This window comes from Pelophylax lessonae, assembly GCF_965119305.1.
Source record: "Pelophylax lessonae genome assembly, chromosome: 8".
Taxonomy (NCBI): domain Eukaryota; kingdom Metazoa; phylum Chordata; class Amphibia; order Anura; family Ranidae; genus Pelophylax; species Pelophylax lessonae.
This window is the reverse complement of record NC_138775.1, coordinates 278,477,264-278,491,636: the sequence shown is the minus strand read 5'-3', so window position 1 is coordinate 278,491,636 and position 14,373 is coordinate 278,477,264. Positions and strand designations below refer to the sequence as shown.

General features: G+C 43.4%; 1 protein-coding gene across 1 annotated transcript in view; it reads left to right on the top strand.

Moving 5' to 3' along the window:
- Nucleotides 1-14,373, top strand: part of ROR1 (receptor tyrosine kinase like orphan receptor 1) — a 395,062-nt gene that overhangs the window by 91,588 nt on the left and 289,101 nt on the right. The gene's annotated exons all lie outside the window — the stretch shown is intronic.

Here is a 14,373-nt window from a genome sequence, read left to right as displayed (position 1 = left end):
TGTCTGACACTCTTACCATCATAAGCTGGATCTGCACACAGCAGCTAATTGGTTCACCTGAGATGGAATCAGTGATCACAAAAATCTGGAATGGTCATGTCTTCAAAGGATTGCCTTGAACAAATCACCTCTAAAAGAAACACATGAGTGTATAATCACTTGTCTCAATGGATCACATTCCCAACAGACCCATCTCACACTGCCATATGATAATGAATGGGGGTGTCCATTGCAAGTTAAATACACCCCCAGATCCCATTGCTTTGTTAATTGACAGATCTAACTGGAATATGATGGCACTGCTGTGAACCACTATGCCATCAAATTCTGCTGGTGACCTTTAAAAAGGATTATGTGTGATTGTGTGGATAATTATGCCACCTTAAATTTGCATCTCCCACATACCATGTGCAACTCTTGCAGGAATTGTGAATCAAGGATAATTCAGCACAGCTTAATGAACAGACACATTGAGGAGTGTAGGAACACACCGTCAGATTACCCGATCACACTATGGGGTTTTAACTCCTCCATAATTTTGCCACTTTGGAAACCAAGTGCTTACTTTATGTATACTTTTTAGACGGAACTACAATTTCTAGTAGGGTGATATCATTGCATGAGATTTTCCCTCACTTCCTGTCTTAGTGTCACCAAGACAGGAAGTGAGGGGAATATCACTGTGGGGAAATAGCTTGCAATTGTTGCCTTATAATGTCCATAGTATATATAAAAGGAAAGAATTGCTGGCTGTATCCCCACGGGAGATTCCCTCACTTCCTGTCCTGGTGACACCAAGACAGGAAGTGAAGGGAAATCTCCTGCAATGATATAACACTGTTACATGTTCTAGTTATGTAGCAAACTTAAGAATATACAAAGCAAACATCTTTTTTTTTCCATTTTGGCAAAATCATGGATTCATTAAAAAAATATCTTTGTTTGTCCCGTGGCTTGCAGGAAAAACATTTTGCCTTGATTCCACCATCAACACAGACAGGGGAAACCCTCCTGCGGAGCCATTGTGTTCTCCTGGTGCTGCCCCTGCCAGGAAAACACAGTGATTATTGCTAGTGGCTACAAGAGATGCTAGCGATAAGTGTGTGTAAAATCTGACAGACTGGTTGTACGTTGTCCTCCAGGTGATCGACCAATCAACTTGGGTACCTTCAGCCTGGCCATACACAGTTTAAATCTGCATCTCAAATGAAGCAATCCCATTTACATATAACACTCCATAAAGGAGAATTGAGGGGCTTATCAGGTCTGCGTCAAAAATTAACAGCCACACCCAATCAGACAGCTCGTGTTAAAAGGGACCTGAAAAGCAATCTGCATGGCTTGCTTTTCCAAGCATTGGCTAGTTTAGTGAGCCAGGACTAATAACAGTCACTGTAATGCTACCCATACTGCTGTCCTTTTAACATGGTGACAAAAGTTGATACCTATGCTACATGTGTGTAAAGTTACTTGCACCCTGCTAAATGGACAGCAATAAGGTTGTAAATACAGTGACTGCCTGTCCCCCCTGATGGCGGCCCTGGGTGTGTCATGAAAGGCCAATTGAGAAAATGGCTATATCATGTAGAGGAAATCACCAGTGTGGGGCAACCTATGTCATGGAGGTAGATTTGGACATCGATGTATATGTATCACCAGAAATGGAATTCTTTGTTCTACAATATCTCAAAGACGACCTAGCATGTTATTTGAAGACTGTACTATTTTGGACATACTTGGACTCAAACATACACTGCTCTTTCCACAGCTCCTCCTCCTCTGGGGGTATGATAAAGTTTATACGCATCTTCACCAAAAGCACAAGATGATGTGTCGTCTCCGGATGAGGCTGCAGCGGAGATTTCAGTTTCTGCCTGAGATAGTGGATCTGCAGCGGGCCTGGAGTGATGCCAAAAGGCGCTCACCCAGGCTCCTGCTAAAGGCTGTGGAGCAAATCTCCGGTAAGTAAAAATATACATTACATGTGACCAGATAGGTTACAATTTTTTGGGTAGGTGGACATGTGTTTAGCTATGCAACAACACTAATACCAACACCCCCCCCCCCCCTCCCTCTCGCTCCTACCTTTCCTACCTCCATCAAGTGTCTCTTCACAACCTTTAATACTACTATGTACATTCGTATTTTTTATGTTTTTTTTTTTCTTCTGCTTCTAGCCAAAGCGGACGGACGGCACCCTCTTGTGCTTTTGGTGAAGAAGGGGAGGAGGAGGACGGCCACACTCCAATATGCAGTCAGAGGCAGCGAGCCATTTGAGCAGCTGAAAATTGTGGATCGTAAGTAGAAAATAAAAATGTTAGAAATTTCTAATCTCTAATCACATTTTACAGAGCCCCCTTTACATCGGAGTCTCCAGACTTACTACACTGTAAGAGGGAAGTGTGAAGACTCTGATATAAGGAGAGTTTGGGAACCATTATTTGAGGGGGGAAGCTGGGGACTCTGGTGTAAAAGGGAACTCTGTGTTCCCCAAAGCTCCCCCATACATCTGAGCTTACAGAGACCCTCTTACACTTCCCTTCCTCAGTCCACCACAGTCAAGGGCACAACAAGTCCCACTGCAGAAGGCTACCTGCTTGGACTTGTAATCCTCTCTGTAGGGGAATGAGGAAATACTGCCTGCTATGCTAAGACTTGTAGTGCCCTCTGTTAGGGACTAAGGATTCCTCAGTCCTCAACATTCTAGGGCACTATAAGTCTCAGCATAGTGGGCTGTCATACCTCAGTCCCTCACAGCTCGGGTCAAAAACAACACAGTTAAACATCTAAAGGACAACTCCAAACAAAACTACCAATAATGGACAGAGTCCATATGCTCTATAATGTCAAAGACCCGCTACCACTCACCTTCCACCTCTGGTGCTGTCATTGTGTAGGGCAAAGGGCTCCATCTACACCATGTTTGGCTTTCATGTCAGATAGGCAGGACTTGCTCAGCTCCACTCTCTTCCTTGGCAATTGACTCTGGCGTCATTGTGGATCTTTCCTCCTCTAGAAAACCCCCAGGGGCCCTCTCCTTGTCCCCCAGCCACCCAGGGCCTTCTTCTCCTCCTCCTCCACCAACCATTTTCAGACTCTTCCAACTTCCCTGGGGCTACTCAACCACTTTGCATAGTGGACACAACAAATCTATGACCAGCCTGCAAAATATCAAGTCTGGGCCTGGTTACCTGTATGTTCCGGGTCCAGGGCGGAGCTCTCCTCCCAGAGCAACAACTGATGATAGCAGAGTGAGTTGACCGGCCAGTCACTTCCTACTGGTGCAGGTACACACCTACCGATTCCTCCACATCTTAGGATAACATGATCAGACGGCCAATCCCCAGGCAGAGAAGGAGGAGTAAGTGTCAGCGGACAACAGACACCTGGCAGACGCAGTGAAGGGACTGCAGCACACTGCTGCAACTTTTTGATCCGAGGATTGAAAGCAATCTTTTACTTGGGAGATTTCCCTGACTGCGCCCTTCGAAATGTTGGTGCTCCGCCACTGGCCGCAAGGCCCCTGTAGGTGCGAGGCCTTAGGCGCCCGCTTAATTTGCATGGTGCCCTCCTGTTTTAAAACATGGTCAATGCATCTCATTGGTGTAAGTGCACTTCTATGTTCTGAATTGTAGGGGCATTGAGTATGGTGCTAGCATGATGAGAGGTTACTGCCTATTTGTGTCCATAAATAATATATAATGTTTTTCTTTTATTTTAGAAACCAGTGATCAGGATGTTGCGGCTCAGCCTTCTCAGGCCCCCTGTAAGTAATGTGGATGTGCTGGTGTGTTGTGTATTAGGTCGAACTTGGAGGAATGATTGTTTGTTTTGTTTTCTTTTGTGGTTGATGTAACTTCAGCAAGAGAGGAGCCTCAGGCAGGGCCGAGTCGCCTGGATCCGGGCCAGGAACAAACTGTTGGCCAAGAAGAGGCCAATTGGTCCGACTCGGATGAGGACCTGGGCTCTCCTCAAAGGGGAAGTAAGTATTCTACATGTGTTTGTGTGTTCAATGTGTCCTGGTAAATATAAGGGCTGTAATATATATATTTTGACATTGGGGTTTTGTAGCAGCTGACATTGAGGATGTTTGTTGTGGAGGACTGGGGAAGAGGGGCCACTGCTTACCCAGTCCACTGTAACTACTACCTTCAATGTTTCCAGACTACTTTCTGTGTGCCTTTATCAAATAGCTTTTGTTCAAGGATTGTATTTGTGTCTTTGTGTTTCTAGGAGATACAACGCCATCCCCCCATGAAGGGACACCATCCCCCCATGTAGGGTCTCCCCCATCCTCCCCCACTCCAGGCTCCCCTGAACTAGTCTGTAAGTACCTAAAATTAGATTCTCACATGAATTGTGTGTGCTAGGATGATGTGTATCTAGGATAATCTAAGTTGGAGTCAAAGCAAGTGTAGTTTTGCTATATGTGACAGGAAGGTTGGTCATGAAACACTCTTGCTTAACCTTCATGTTTGAAAGGTGGTTTTGGGGAGCTTTACAGGACATGTTATCTTTTGTAAGTTATCTCAAGCCACCCTATTCTAAATTGGTGTTAGTTTCTCTACATTGGAAATGGTGTGCTTTGTACTTGTAAATTTTTAGGGGACATTGTAATTTAATCATGTCCTGATTTAGTCAACACTGAAAATGTGTGTTTGTCAATCTTTCATAAATACTCTTCCTCGGTAATGTACCACATTCCAGTTCACAATTTGTGTTCTTTTTGTGCAGTTTCTCCAGAGCCAGCCACGCCATCCACTTCAGGGGCCCCAAAAAAACCTGATGATGGTAAGTTGTGTGCTTTTCCAGTAATGTGTCTACTTAGTAAGTGGAGAAATGCTAACTGTGTATGTCCCCGCTCAGGCTTCAAGTTGTTCTAAAGGCAGCGGGTTCTTTATGTGAATGCATTCTATGCATTAGTATTCCAAGTGATAGGTGTGCATATTCCCCCTAAGACTTACTGGGACCATTTTTTACGGTCCAAATTTTTGCACTAATACTTGTCTGGAACAGACTCCCCCTCCTCCTTAACTGAGGTGACAGCATGCCAATATTGCCTCCTGATGCTGTCACTCCTAATCATTGAGACCATTGGAAGGGAGGGGGGCAAGGCTGGCTCACAGCCTAGTGCCTGAACAGGCACAGGGTGCTTGGCTTCATCTCATGTGCCTCCATAGCAAGCTGCCTGCTGTGGGGTCAAACAACAGGAGGGAGGTGCCTAGAGGTGTGTACAGGGGCCATGTAAAAAGGAGGATTGTTATTTCTCTTGTCCCCAAAAACCTAGAGAGTGTAAGTCTAACCTGATTAGTTTTCCGCAGCCCTCCCAAAATGATATGTTTCCAACACTTAGAACAGGCAGGGCTGAGGCACCAAAAACATCAGAAAAACACAATCAGCACAAAAGCAGGGAGTACGTATCCTTAACGCTACAAGCTTCACCCAGAAGAATGACGCTTGCACTGTACAAATCTGCATCACCACCATATCAATGTCTAAATAAAACTTTCAGGGAAATGTGGAGGGGTAATGAGTGGGTGTTAGAGCGTTTTCATGACTGCGTAACCTACAGTTAGCGTGAGTCCATTTGTTGATAAACTTTTTCTTCTCTCTTAACACAGCTGGGATGGCGGAAAGGAGATCAGGGGAGCAGACACATCTGCTCCGTCCAGAACTGGCCCTCAAAATTCCTAAGGGTGAGTCTCTACTATGTGTCAGGTTCAATCTATAGACAGTAAGAGGGAGAGAGAACGCTCCACAGATTCCAATGGTGATAGAGATAAATGTGTGCACATGTATCGTGTTGACCAATTGAACCCAAAACACCTTACATTCTTCAAAATGATTGCTTGTGTTTACATGCAGAAAAGCATTTTACTTAGCTTTGGTGGAACTGCTACTAACATTCCAAGCCATCTTATGTAACCTTTTGAACAATTTGCTGTGAAAGTTTGAGTTTAAGGTTTACAACAGCAATTTAGCATATTTGCTTCAGAGTGTTGATAAAAGCCAACCAATAGACTCCTAAGCATATTTGTTGAGGCACATTAATTACAATCCTTGTTTGGATCATTTTGCCTAAAACTAATTGTCATGTTTTTTTCTACCCAGGGCACACCCACCTCACCTACGAGGTCCTCCTGGATTATATGAGGTGGTGCGGAGACCGAATTCTATATTTGGAACACCTTTGTGGCGTGGATCCAGACCCTAAGGAGCCATTCGTTAGGAATGTCACACCTTTAAAAAGATCCTAGTATTTTTTTTTTGTGGTTTGTTTACTTATGTTGCACGTTGCAACACAAAGAAATGTCACATTTGTAATTGTTGCCCATTATAAACAAAAATCTAACAAAAAAATCAAAAACAGTTTAAAAAAAAACCCTTTTTTTGGGACCCAAAAAAAAAAAAAAAAAAAAAGCCTTGTTTTTGGCAACCAAAAAAAATATAAAAATTTATAAAAAACCCTTTTTTTGGGGACCCAAAAAAAACAAAAAACAAAAAAAGCCTTGTTTTTGGCAACCAAAAAAAATATAAAAATTTATAAAAAACCCTTTTTTTGGGGACCCAAAAAAAAAAAAAAAACAAAAAAAGCCTTGTTTTTGGCAACCAAAAAAAATATAAAAATTTATAAAAAACCCTTTTTTTGGGAACCAAAAAAACCAAAAAAAAAAAAAAAAAGCCTTGTTTTTGGCAACCAAAAAAAAAATGTTTACAAAAAAGCCTTGTTGTTTTTATGGCAACGGACAAAACCAAAAATGTTTACAAAAAAGCCTTGTTGTTTTTATGGCAACGGACAAAACCAAAAATGTTTACAAAAAAGCCTTGTTGTTTTTGGTAACAAACTAAACCAAAAATGTTTACAAAAAAGCCTTGTTGTTTTTATGGCAACGGACAAAACCACAAATGTTTACAAATAAGCCTTGTTGTTTTTATGGCAACGGACAAAACCAAAAATGTTTACAAAAAAGCCTTGTTGTTTTTATGGCAACGGACAAAACCAAAAATGTTTACAAAAAAGCCTTGTTGTTTTTGGTAACAAACTAAACCAAAAATGTTTACAAAAAAGCCTTGTTGTTTTTATGGCAACGGACAAAACCACAAATGTTTACAAATAAGCCTTGTTGTTTTTATGGCAACGGACAAAACCAAAAATGTTTACAAAAAAGCCTTGTTGTTTTTATGGCAACGGACAAAACCAAAAATGTTTACAAAAAAGCCTTGTTGTTTTTGGTAACAAACTAAACCAAAAATGTTTACAAAAAAGCCTTGTTGTTTTTATGGCAACGGACAAAACCACAAATGTTTACAAATAAGCCTTGTTGTTTTTATGGCAACGGACAAAACCAAAAATGTTTACAAAAAAGCCTTGTTGTTTTTATGGCAACGGACAAAACCAAAAATGTTTACAAAAAAGCCTTGTTGTTTTTATGGCAACCGACAAAACCAAAAATGTTTACAAAAAAGCCTTGTTGTTTTTATGGCAACGGACAAAACCAAAAATGTTTACAAAAAAGCCTTGTTGTTTTTATGGCAACGGACAAAACCAAAAATGTTTACAAAAATGAATTGTTTTTGTGAAAACCTTCCAAAAAATGATGTCAAAACATAAAAAATGTTTAAAATGTTTATCTAAATTAAATTTAAGTATGTTGCTCTTTGCAACACAAATGTTACATTGGCAATTTAGTTCATTCTATTATATATTGTAATATATTTTTTGTACGCTACAGTTGGTAGACACCCACATGTGTTATTAAAACATTTATTTTATTACCCAAGTTTTCTTTTTGGTGTACACATCGAATGTCTTTTGTGTTGTATTTGTTTACTTGAGTGGTGTGGTCTGTAATTGTTAGTATGTTGGCTTTGGTTTATGTTAGCCTTGAGACTTGTTTTGAAGCTACATTTGAAGGGAGACCTTTTCTTGGGTCGTTATGTGAACATTGAGTTATCTAAATTTACATGAAATCATATGTTTGGAGATCGAGAAGCACGTGTGTATAAATGCCTACATTAACCAGGGCCATTACTTGGCCACCAACACTCCTAAAAAACCAAAGAGCAAACACAAACTAATCATTTTGCATAAAATTTTATTTCATCCCCAAAAAAAGCACTATAAGAAATCATATTGTGCCACCCTCAAATTTAAAAAAAAAATGGCCCCACAAATTGGCCAATGTAACAATCATTAACAAAACCAAAAAAAAAAAAAAAAAAGAAATTAAGTTGGTGGTGGTGGTGGTGACTGAAGCAGTGTGGTGAGCAATGGAAAGGTTCCTGCCATCAAATGGTGGGCCAATAGTCCCATCTGCTCTGGGGTTAGCCTTAGAGTTCTGGTAAAGTGGCCCATTAGAATCAGATCTTGTGTCTGAGGCTGCTGCTGATGCAGGGTGTTGAACCCTGGAAATGTCCCAGACTGAAGATCTTGTGCCAATAGTCCCATCTGCTCTGTGCTCAGCCTAAGAATTTGGGTAACGTGTGCCATTACCATGAGATGGGATCGTTGCTGCTCCAAGGCTATTTGATGCTGCTGGTGGTGCAAGGGTTGTGAAGATGTGTGGGGAGTGGTGGTTGATTGGTTGTTGTGGTCCACGGTGCGGGGGCAAACGACATGTCGCATTGGTGACAAAAAAGAAGAACGGCCTGGGGAGGAGTGAAGTGATAAAGGTGTGGAGGGAATGTAGTCAGGTGGAAGGGGTACTGTGGAACCAGTGCGCATTGAGGTTGTGCAGGAGGATTGCTCATTGAGGGGTGTGGGAGTCCGAACGGAGTGTGAAGTGCTAGGAGTGGCTACAGGAGGAATTGTCCCATCCCCAGCTGCCTGACAAGTGGCCAACACTGGCATTACCCTCCCACTACCACAACCTGCAGTGGCAGGTGAGTGAGATGTTTGGGAGGGCTCTGCCAATGGGGCATCTTCAGATCCAAACAGGCATTGGCGTGTGGCCAGCACCTGAGTGTCAACACTTTGCCGATCCCGTTGATGCTGGTCTGCTAAACTTACCAAGCTGTTACGCATATCCTGTTGAACCTGTAACATATCCTGGTGAACCTGTACCATTGTTGCTACAGATTCCTGTATGAGCCCGAGCAGACGTACTGCCTCAGTAGATTGCTGAGTACGCCTCCTTAACTCATTTTGGACCTGATACTCATCAAGCAGCCTCTCGGCTACATCCAGCATAGATGGACGAAGTTGGGTAGGTGACAATCCCTCTGCATCTAAGGCTACCTGAAAGCAGAAGAAATAGACCAAATCATTATCAAACATCATGACTAAATATTTCAGATTAGTTTGACAACTTAACACCCCAAGCAGAACGTTGAAAAGTTTGATGTGCTTCTAATGAGTACTTGTTCATTGTAAGATTATCCAAGCTAGCAACACTTCTGATAATGGGTACATATTATATTGGTAGGACTAATATGACAAAGGCAAAAAAGATTCAACATGAAGGTGTTCCCAATTAACCCTGGTGTGGTAGGTTGTTTATGCTTTTGGTAAATCTGTTACTACACCAATGACTTTATACATCTACGTATGTTGTCTAAAATCTTGCCATCAATCGGCTAGAGGACAACCCAACCAAACGATACCCATGAATTTGGACCTGGAAAATCAAAGACGGGCCGGACTTTAAAGATCCTGGATGTTTTTGGAACATTAGTGGCACACCAAATTATAACATAATTCCCTGATGTTCAAGATAGAACTCTTGTTGTGCTGGTGCATCGTCAGAATGTCATAGCACTAATTTAACACACACAATGTAAGCCACATCTAGTCCAAAATCAATGCTACCATTGAAATGTTACATGTGCACCTTGTTCCCTTATATCACATACCACAGCACTGGATGCAGAATCGTCGCCAGCTCCTGATCCAACTCCAGCTGCAACGTCAAGAGGGGCCTGATGTTCTTTTAAAAAAAAAAAAAAAAAACATGTTTAGTACATAACCTTAGTCAGTAATGATTATGGCCAGATTGCCCTCCTAGCTTCATGAATGAAGCATTGAGGCCAAACATTCAAAAGTGCTTTCCTGGGCTCATAGGACACTTGCTAAACCCTCCCAAAGGTTAAGAAGGCTTGGTCTGCCTACTAATGACGGCACCCATTAATGCTGTCAACTGTGTTTTGCAGGGTAAACATCTAAAAGGCAACACTCTTTCCTAAGAAAAAACATGTGTGTTAATGGGGTTAATAAGATTAAAAAAAACATTATTTGACTAGACATACCAACACCTTCCTCCAGGCCTAGCTGCACTGGGTGTGTTCCCTGCTGCGGATCTTCTGTAAAGGACATAGCAATATGAGCTATCTTGGCCAAAAAAAAACATCTACATTGTTTGGCACAGTATGATATTGGACCTACCAGGAGGAGGGTCAGCACTGATGTCAACACCTGTGAGTCCGTCTGGTTCGCCAAGCTGCATGGGCTGTGGAGGGGCTGAGATCCGTGCTACAGATGAACAAATTGCAGGTTGGGGAAAACAAAAAAAGGACAATTGGAAGGGCAAGTATCACATTCTCTTAATGTCACACATAGGATAGTAGTTAATCTTTTCCAAACAACTCACACAATTGACATCCAAGATAATATCCTACCTCGGTGCAAAGCATCCGAATCTAAGTCCTCTCTGGGAAAGATGGTATCGGGTCCTATGATGTTCAAGAAAGGTAATTGATAATCCCAGAGAGAACTTCGTGCACGTTCATCCAGCCGACCTTGACGGTCATAAAGACCCTCCGCAGCCCATGCAATTAGCTTCTTCCGAACGGACCCACAGATGTCGTTGACCTTCTTCCGCACACTGTCACGGTGGCGAGGTGCTTCACCCAGTGCATTTACAGCATCCCGGATTTCATCCCACAATCTGTTCTTCTCTGTTACTGAGTAAGACGCGGCCCTGGTCCCATGTATCGCCTGATATCTGGCCATATAGGCGTGGACCAGGGCACAGCACTGATTGTGGGTGAAACGGGGAAGCCGGGTTAATGTGGACAAGCTGACTCTGGTGGACGGACCCGCTCCAGGACTACTGTCAGAAGAGCCAGCTTGTCCACTTGGTGTGTTAACACCTCCCCCGGCTTCCTCCTCCGGGATGGGGATGGTGGACTCCCTCATGGATACAGCTGGAGCCTCCCTCACACCAGAGCCAGACGATCTGCCCACCCTGCCCCCCCTGGCCCCCCTGGCCCCCCTGGCCCCCCTGGCCCCCCTGGCCCTTCTCATCCTTCCAGTGGGTGGGGCCATGGGAGCACGAGGTGGGCAGAGAATCTGGCTGTCCAGCAGCAGCAAAGAGCCCCAAACTCCTAAATCTGAAATGACAAAAGAGAAAACAGAAAAAACAGGATTTGCAGATTGCTCTTCATATACAGTATAATTAGTGAACAGTTACAGAACACACTTACCTAATGGCACAAACAGACTTGGTCGTGGTGGTGGTGGTAGTAGTGGGCAAAGAGCAGAAGAGGCTGCAAAGAAAAGGAAAAAAAAAAAAAACATAAGAAAACGCATATGGGTACAAATCACACGAGGCCCTCCAAACACTTACCTAATGGCACAAACACAGTGGTGGTGGTGGTGGTGGTGGTGGTGTTAAAGAGCAGAAGAGGCTGCAAAGAAATGTAAAAAAAAAACACATAAGAAAACGCATAGGGGTACAAATCACACGAGGCCCTCCAAACACTTACCTAATGGCACAAACACAGTGGTGGTGGTGGTGGTGGTGGTGGCAAAGAGCAGAAGAGGCTGCAAAGAAATGTAAAAAAAAAACACATAAGAAAACGCATAGGGGTACAAATCACACGAGGCCCTCCAAACACTTACCTAATGGCACAAACACAGTGGTGGTGGTGGTGGTGGTGGTGGTGGTGGTGGTGGTGGTGGTGGCAAAGAGCAGAAGAGGCTGCAAAGAAATGTAAAAAAAAAACACATAAGAAAACTCATAGGGGTACAAATCACACGAGGCCCTCCAAACACTTACCTAATGGCACAAACACAGTGGTGGTGGTGGTGGTGGTGGTGGCAAAGAGCAGAAGAGGCTGCAAAGAAATGTAAAAAAAAAACACATAAGAAAACGCATAGGGGTACAAATCACACGAGGCCCTCCAAACACTTACCTAATGGCACAAACACAGTGGTGGTGGTGGTGGTGGTGGTGGCAAAGAGCAGAAGAGGCTGCAAAGAAATGTAAAAAAAAAACACATAAGAAAACGCATAGGGGTACAAATCACACGAGGCCCTCCAAACACTTACCTAATGGCACAAACACAGTGGTGGTGGTGGTGGTGGTGGTGGTGGTGGCAAAGAGCAGAAGAGGCTGCAAAGAAATGTACAAAAAATACACATAAGAAAACTCATAGGGGTACAAATCACACGAGGCCCTCCAAACACTTACCTAATGGCACAAACACAGTGGTGGTGGTGGTGGTGGTGGTGGTGTTAAAGAGCAGAAGAGGCTGCAAAGAAATGTAAAAAAAAAACACATAAGAAAACGCATAGGGGTACAAATCACACGAGGCCCTCCAAACACTTACCTAATGTCACAAACACAGTGGTGGTGGTGGTGGTGGTGGTGTAATCCTTTATAGGCAAAAGGAGGCTGCAAACATTAAACATACATGAGAAATCGCATGACCTACATACGTGCACATAATAAATTACAGTTATCAGGAAAGCAAAAATGGTGTCTTTGGAAGCTGGGAAGGTAAGGGGGCAGGTTTAGATGCCAAATCTAGACTGCACACCTTTAACAAACATGAGAAAACACATGTCCAAACCACATGCACATGGGGCCAACTGCCAATGATTAAAAGACACTTGAGGGGTTCCCAAGCTATTGTGGGTTGGAGGGGATTCACCATAGACAACTTAAGCACACCCAAGATAAGTACAAATTGTCTCCTTCCTTTTTTTTGGGAGAGAGAGATACAATTGTCTTACCTCCAGATAATGTAGGTTGTGGGTCACAGGGTCTTGCTAGCACATAAGAAACATCGATCTATAACATCCAGCAGCCATATTGGCCATGTGCTCCTTTTATAGCTGGCTCACAGGTGTGATAATTAGCGGCCGTTTCTATATATATCTGCGCATTCGCGAATTTGCGCGTTCAAAATGGAGGACGATATCCCAGACGCATTAGATGGTGCAATGCTGGCATTTATTGGTGCCTTGTTTGAGGAGGCCCTGGCACAGGAGGCAGCAGAAGGTGGGGAAGCTGCAGCAGCAGCAGCAGCAGCACCTTCAGCAGCAGCACCTCCAGTCCGTGTGCCCTTACCTCGCCAGCCACGCATTTTTGCTCCAAGGATCTATTTGGACAAGCTGCGGGATTCTGATGTCAGGAGGAAGTTCCGGCTCGAGCGAGGAACTATTCTACACCTCTACCAGCTCATAGCAGAGAAAATTGACCCGGACACACAGCGCGGCCATGCGGTGCCCGGCATGGCCAGATTGCTGGCCACTTTGTATATTTTAGGGCGTGGCAGCTTCCAAGCCACTTCGGGAAGTATCATGGGCATTAGCCAGCCCACAGTTTCAAGGGTGTTCATGTTGGTCATTAATGCCATAGTGGATATAGTGCCCAATTTTATCCACTGGCCACAGAATGAAAATGAGTGGAATGAAGTCAAGTTGGGTTTCTACCGGCGGGCACACATGCCGCAAATCCTAGGGGCAATCGATGGCACCCACATAGCCATTAGGCCCCCAAGGAGCCACGAAAGTGAATACCGGAACCGCAAGCAGTACCACTCTGTGAACGTCCAATTAGTGTGTGACGCCAAACAGCGCATCATGAGTGTCAACACTGGTCACCCAGGGTCGTGCCATGATTCCAGTATGTTAAGAACAAGTACTCTGTACGAGGTGTTTGAAAGTGGACAAATGCCCGAAGGGTGGCTTATTGGTAAAGTATTTTGTCTTAACAACATAAACTGTAAGATTACATAGACATAGGAATAAGCTACATCGGTGTACACCCTGATTTAAGCAAAGCCTACCTAAAATGGATGTGTTATTAGTTGTCAGGCTGTTCACACACAACCAGATCAGCAGCTTAGCAGCTCACAAAAGAAAGATTTGCAAAGTTGTCTTTGAGTCCAATGAAGGTGGTTAACCAATGTGTAAATGGTGTCCTCTAGCCACCCAAAGAAAACCTACAAATGATTCCAATGGTATTGCCATATCCCCAAAGTACTTTGCATAAGTGAGTCAATATTGGTTTCCTCACTCTAGTTGCAGATATATTCCAGAAGTAAGACCTAGGCTAATGTAATAGGAACAGAATAGGGGCCAAGTTGTAACTTGCAAGAGAAACCCACCACTTTGTGTGTCCTTTTTCCCATTTGTATTAGTGATTT